The sequence below is a fragment of the Cupressus sempervirens genome, chromosome 5 (assembly GCF_028749045.1).
Source record: "Cupressus sempervirens isolate cs-2001-9-10 chromosome 5, ASM2874904v1, whole genome shotgun sequence".
NCBI classification, from domain to species: Eukaryota; Viridiplantae; Streptophyta; class Pinopsida; order Cupressales; family Cupressaceae; genus Cupressus; species Cupressus sempervirens.
Window position 1 is genome coordinate 512,645,043 of NC_143122.1, and position 6,944 is coordinate 512,651,986.

The 6,944-nt window shown below is 35.1% G+C and overlaps 1 long non-coding RNA gene across 1 annotated transcript; it reads left to right on the top strand.

Annotated features, from left to right (window-relative positions):
- The first annotated feature begins 3,175 nt into the window (after positions 1-3,175).
- LOC149556954 (uncharacterized) lies at positions 3,176-4,566 on the top strand. Its single transcript, XR_016364818.1, has 2 exons — positions 3,176-3,787; positions 4,083-4,566. It is a non-coding gene; the product is annotated as an uncharacterized LOC149556954 (long non-coding RNA).
- Positions 4,567-6,944: the final 2,378 nt, after the last annotated feature.

Genomic DNA, 6,944 nt, shown 5'->3' on the forward strand with positions numbered 1-6,944 from the left:
TTTTTGCTAGAGGCATTAAAGCCTCTAGCATTCCATGTTGTAATCCTCACATTGACATGGGAAGGCTCTTCCCTTTCGCAGCTTTTAGAATTTGAACAAGTTTTTTTTGTTCTTTAGCCTAACCATTTGCCTCTCTTAGTTCTTTGAGTGATTTCATTGCTTGTTTTGACTTTTGTTTGCCACATTTCATTATCTTGATGCCTTCCTGATTAACTTCAACACCCGAATTTTCTAGATTCTTCTGAGCATTGTTGATGCTTATTGTATTGCTTTCTTCTTCCTCATTTTCCTTTTCTCCTTCTAGTTCTTTAATAATCTATTATGCTAAATCCATCTGATTCTCATCTTGTTCTGTATTTTCCTCAATCTATATTCCCCCTTCTTTAGATTCTTCTTTTTCAATGTTCTATTCTAAATCCATCATTATTTCATGTTCTTCCTAATTCTGCCAAATTCCTTTCTCACTATATTCTTCTTGATCATGACTAGTGCTTTGCTTTTGGATGTTTGGAGTTTTTAAGAATGCTTCCCCTTCACCTCGAGATGAAATTTTAGGCTCTTTATCCTTATGTGTTTCCTCTCTGGCTCTTACTTCGAAAGGATCTCTTCCATTAGTAGGAGTTTCCTAGAATTTGTAGCTCCAATTTTTGGCTCTTTTTCTAATAGTAATATTACTCCATTGAGTTGCTGATGCTGGTGGAATTGTGTCTACTATTTCCTTTTCTAGTTTCACTAAGCTTGGGGAGTTCCTTGTTGTAAAAAGCCATTCATTTTTAGCATCTTCAATAGCTTTCGTACTTTCCTCATTCTAAAGAAGAAACTCTGCATGCTTGTTGTAAAAAATTGGACTATCCTTCTCTATGTGTTGATTCATTTCCAACAACTATTTTCCTCTTCTTTGTTTTTCTTCTTAGGCTCTTTGACTTTTGATTTTGACTTTCCATTAATATTTTCCTGTTCCTTTCCTTGTTGAAGAATCTCTATTTGATCAATGGTGTCACTCATTTCTTCATTGACTTGTTTAATACTCTAAATATTTTCCTAAATTTCCATCATTTCTATTTCTAAATGTATTATTTCTTCTTTTAGGCTTACCACTTTTTTATTTAGTGCATTTAGTAGGTTGACTCCTTCCTTATATTTTTGTTGTGTAATCTGATTGATGTTTTCTCCCTCTAATTTTCTACATTTCTTTTCAATACTTCTAAGTACACTTTGAAGGACCTCAGGTTCTGTTGTCTCACCGTCTTCTATCTCACTATTTGTGGGTATAAGAAGGCTAGATGTTATATTTTGTTGTCTAATCTCTGCTCTTTTTTGGTAATTGTGTTGTTCTTTTTCATCCGACTCTAGGTGTTGTTCCTCTATACCGGTATCCAAACAGATTTCCTCAAAATCTAAATTCCTTGTTGCCACCCTTGTCCAATCTTTGAGATATTTCATGTCTTTGATCTTCCCTTGATAGATAGAAAATTTAATCTTATACATTGATCTATTTGTGATAATTTTGATGAATTCTTGGTTACAGAGTTCTGGTTTTAGAGCACTTAAGAGTTTTACTAATGTAGATTTGATATGGTGAGGTTCATACCCCTTAATCCCTCCTAATAACTCTCTAATTTGAATGAAAATCTTGATGTTGCATAGTTCAACTAGGATGTTATGTAATGTTATCCAAATTGGAAGATTTAGGGAGCTCACCAGGATATCATTAAAATTGGGTTTCCATTTTAGAATGTTTAGACTGTATCCATTAATGAAATAGATAGAATTTTTAAGAAAAGATGTACTGATACTTAAATCCTTGCAATGTAAAAAGACTAGAGATTCTGAGAGAAAAGTGATACTTACTTGTTTAGGGTCCAATGAATTTAACCAATTAATCATTTCTGACCTTTTTGCATTTGGCCTAGTCCATATTGCATATAGACCACTTTCGTCATAGTCAAACCATCTATCTTCACTAATCTTGTTGTTGATGATGAAGGTAGAGACTACATTTGCATCTGTTTTCTGGCAGATTTGTGGTTGTATATATACTATGCTAGGATTATAAGAGGGGAATTGACTAAATTGAAATAAGGGTTTATTTAATGGAGTCTTAGAGTCTGTAATAGATAGGTTAGCGAGAAAATTTGAAAGTTTCCTAGGTCTAGGATGAACTGGAATGTTGTTTGCGTCTGAAACTTTATAGGCTTTAGGAATGATTAGTGGGGCTAGATGTTTCAAGCTAGTTAGGGCTTGCCCTTCCTTGGAGCCACTATCAAATTTTTCATTGTCTAAAATCTCCTTGGATGATTGCACATTGCTTGCATACTTTGTTTTCTCATAGAAATCTGCTTGTTTTTTGTGTCTTTCTTCATCCATTTCACTCTTGCTCTATTCTAATTTTCCCTAGGGCTTTTGTAATTCAAATTTTGATTTCGGATCTCTTGTTTGGAACAAACTTTTTTGCATCCTTCTTCCTCAATGTGCCTTTGATTATTATCTATTCCATGCATTCGTAGATTTGAGAATTGAGGAGGCTTCTTGGATTGCTTACGATTGTGTTCAGCAATTTCCTTGTTTTGCTCCTCATGCAGCTCTATGAGTGCTTCAAATGGTAGAAACCCTTATATACCATATGAGTCTATTACAAAAGGGTTTTAAACAAATTTTAGAAAAATGCAAATTTCTTCTTTTGGGAATCACAACAAACAAACAAACTTGGATGAAAATATTCCCAATACATCCTATTACATAGATGGTTTTAAGGACCATGTCAATCCATATCATGTGGCAACCTATTACACGAGGAGTTGTTGACTAATTTTAAGTTAAGAATTATGCGATGGTCATAAAAAGTGAGTATAATTCAACAAAAGTTATTGACATATTATTTTAACTTATTATTTTGGAGTGAGGAATTGAAATCCTGGTAACTTGATTATCCTTCATCTATTTATTTATTGATAGGAAATTACTTATTTTACTAATGCTCTATTCATACATAGATATCCCCTTAGATGCTATAAGACTTAATGAAAGCTCCTTTCAATTTTTGGAATACAAAACCTGTTGAATGCTAAAACATACCCAAAAAAAAAAAGCCTTTGATTTCTTGAAAATAATCTCATATAATGGTTACATTTTTAATTCAATATTTATTTGTATTTTTTAACATTTCTAACACAACACTCGTAGTTGTTTCCTGGAAGAACCAAGTATTATGCTTCGAAACATTTCAAAATCTTCTCTATCACCGATAGTTGTGCTTGAAACATTCGGGTGTGCGAGAAGACGTTCTGTATTTTATTTTACTATTCAGTTCTTAAAGTTGATGGGAAAGTCCGCAGGGTAATAAGTGGGACTGTTGGCCATCAATATGTTCATGATGGGAACGCTTTTAAATTTCAGAGGCTTCGCTGCGGTGCCCTTGCTGGATTATTTTTTCAAACATTCAATCCTGTTAGGTTGTGTAAATCTTCAGAACTGAGGCTGCATGTACGACGTGCCCTAGAGAGACGAGGCTATCAAAACTGGGTTCTATGCATTAACAACTGTGGGAGTAGTCTTTGGGTGGTGATGGAGAGAATCAGGGGGCAGGAGGCTTGAAAATTTGTGACTTCTTAACCGGAGAGAGAAGATTTGTGTGGAAAGACAGATTTTGTGAGGGATTGATTGGTTGATTTACCGAAGCAATAGCAGCAGGAGAAGCGGAGTTTTTTTTGTATTGGTTTTTGTTGCTCTGATCTGTCATTCGCCCATGGCTGCGAGAAATGAATTAGGGGGAATTCATGATTCCAGGGTAATTTAATTAATGTTTCTCCTGTTTCTTCAAATTGGGTTTTTACGGTTTGCTTTTTGTAGAGATAAATTGCTTTCCATTACAATTCAGAGCCCTTTGTGGAGAGTTGCAATGAGGCTTTAGACAGTTCTATTCTTTTGTGGAAAAGGAATGACTTTTTAGGCTATGAGGAATCTAGATGCCAATTCAGATTGTACATAAAAGCATCACCACTGCAATTTCTTTCCATTTACATTTGGGTTTATAATTTTTTGAATTTGGTCTGAGTCTAATTTCAAACCTATGATCAATGCAGGGAGTTGGGTTGAGAAGGGGTTCAGTATGAGGGTTTTGCAGATATCCTCATATAGGCATCCCAGGTTCGAATCTCACTGATACCCGATTCTATGGTAATCGTTCAGTCGTGTTGGAAACATGTGATGATTTTTTCCGTACATGATTGGACTTGAGCCTGCACAATATCTAATTATGTGGTTGTGTTATTCTATGCCCTAAGTTGTAGTCTAGGTATGCAGGTGACAACATTGATTGAGCCTTGACAATACCTAACTATGTGATGCCAATATTATTTGAGCCTTTAGGAACTTAAAACTATTTTTCTTTTATAACTATGTTGCAGACATATGCTATTTGTATAATTGTTTTTCATCCTTGGATGTTCCTGCTTCCTCCAAGACTGGACAAATTTTGTCCAGTAGTTCTTAAGTTGTGCTATAGAGATTTGACAATGTTGTTTTCCATATTTGGTTGGATTCAAGACCTACATCCTACTTGAATAATGTGTTTGTGTCTCAGCCAGATTTGTGTTTCATTCGTGGTACCAGGTTTAGGTGTTTAGGTGATCTGCTCTTAAGGAGATCGAATTTCCACAATTCATTCCATTGTATTGTAGTGATTTATTTCTAGATTCGATTGTGTTATGATTTTTACAATTTTTACAATGCAATGATTTTTGTCCATCAACCTGATTTTTACCAGGTTTAGGTGATCTGCTCTTGTCTGCCCCATCTGCAGTACATACATGTGATGCTTATTTTGCATCCTTGGTTGGGTTGCAACGCTTGACTATGTATGTTCTATTTGCTGCTTAAACATGTTCCAACATTGTTATCCATCCATGGTTCTTTTACATCTTAGGGAATGTTGCAGAGTGCTTTTCCTTAACACTAGATAGTCACAAGTTTTGATCTTTGCAACCTGAGTAATACCTAATATACTTTCCCTCTTTCATTGTTGGAGTTTTTCTGTTGCAGGCTTTCTCCAACTACCGGCCTCATTGATAATATTATTCTTGCCTAGATATATCATAGGCATTCTTACTATGTGCTGCAATAAAATGTTTGATTGGTTGCCAGTAAAACGTTCTAACCAACCCAATTTCATCCTTCATTGTCTTCTTTAAGGTAAGTATCAGTTTTTTGTTCTCTCTCTCCTTGCTTCCTGTAGTCATTTTCCTTGAGAGTCAGTTTATGTTTACTTTTCCTTTTTCCCTTTTTTCTATCAGGATTTGGTGTAAAGAGAATTGTCATTCATTTGGATTTTACCTTGTCATACACTTTGGAGATCAATCTTAGGGGAAAGAATCCAATCACTGTGCAGGCATGCTTCTAAATAATTGGCTGATTCTTTCGCAAGTTGGTATGAAGAACTCGTGTTTGGGGTCAGGGCTCTATAATCTAAGAATAACAAAACATTGTGCATTAAGTCATATATTACTGCAGCATTATTTGTCCTTACATTGTTGCTTCTCTAATATGATTCCTAAAAAGAGTTTTTAAAATTTAAAATAACTAAATAAAGGTCATTTCTCGAATAATAGGTAAAATAGTAAAGGTGGGAGAATATAGGTTAGGTGTGCATTGTACATCTTGCATGCCCTGTAATATTGGAGCTCACACTTACAAAGAGCTAAAGTTAGGCACACTTCTCTAGATAGTTATGTGATTTTTCTAATAAGTCAATTATTTGTTTTGTAGAAGTTGAGATTGTTTGCATTGCAAGTTTTCTTTAACTAAACTTAGATTACTTTAATGGCATATTATTTTAAGAGGCAAGTTCTTCCCTGTCCTACTTCATGCATTAATCAAGGCACTCGGGTTGCACATGTGAATGTAAAAAATTTGAGCATAAATCCAATGCTGGGTTTGAATTGTGTCTGTCAAATTTTGGAGGTAAATGCTGTTGGAGTTGTTTCATAAAGTTGGTGGTTATTGTCGCTACTGGAACCTTCTACATGTTGAACATCTCAGAAAACTTGATCCTTATAGTATTGTAATATTGTTTCTCTGAATGCACCCCCATGCGGGAGTTAAAGAGAATACATTGCAGGGAAGAATTATGCGGTTCAAAATAAACCTAATTTGAATAGGGGAATAAAGCATTGGGAACCTCCTATGAATTTTTTGAAATGAATTTTATGGGGCTTTTTTTCATAATTTAGGTAGTATGGGCACCAATATTGTTCCTAGAAGCTTGAATTGAGGCTTTACCCACGAGAGGTTTCTCTTATTGGCTAAATAACTATTTTAAAAGTTTAGACATAAGCACTTCTTGCAGGTTTGGTAGGAGCAACTGCTTATGGAATTGATAATCTTATTACTGATGGGGAATCTCTTCTTGTGATCATTGCACTTTTAATTTTAAAGGGTCTTACCCAAGTTGGAAAGACAGGCACTGGGCAGATGAGGCCTCATCAATTGGAACTGAATTTGTGACTCTATGATGTCAACAATGCTAGCATAAACTAAACTCAAATTCAGTTTTCTGCTGATTTTTGGAGTGCACCGAGAGCCCCTTATAGGGCATCTTGTCACCAATCCAATTCCTAGGCTGTTATTGATAGGATCCTATGATACATGCCGACATGTTTATTTCAACTTTGAAGATCCCTTCATTTTGTCCATGGCCCCATAATCATACCTTTTTAAAATTTTTCTTTGAATCTTTGGGCCATTTGGTGACAATAGTGAGAGTACTTATCTCTCTTGCACCAGGTATCATTTCCTTTGTGTAACCTCTCAGTTGGGAGTGTGAAGTAGGGATGCTCATTACTTTATGTGGACAATATTTACCATAGTGAAGAGCTGGTATATTATGAATATAAAACATTGGTAGTGGCTTTAGATTGGTTACTTGCTCAAATTCAGTTGTGGGTGGT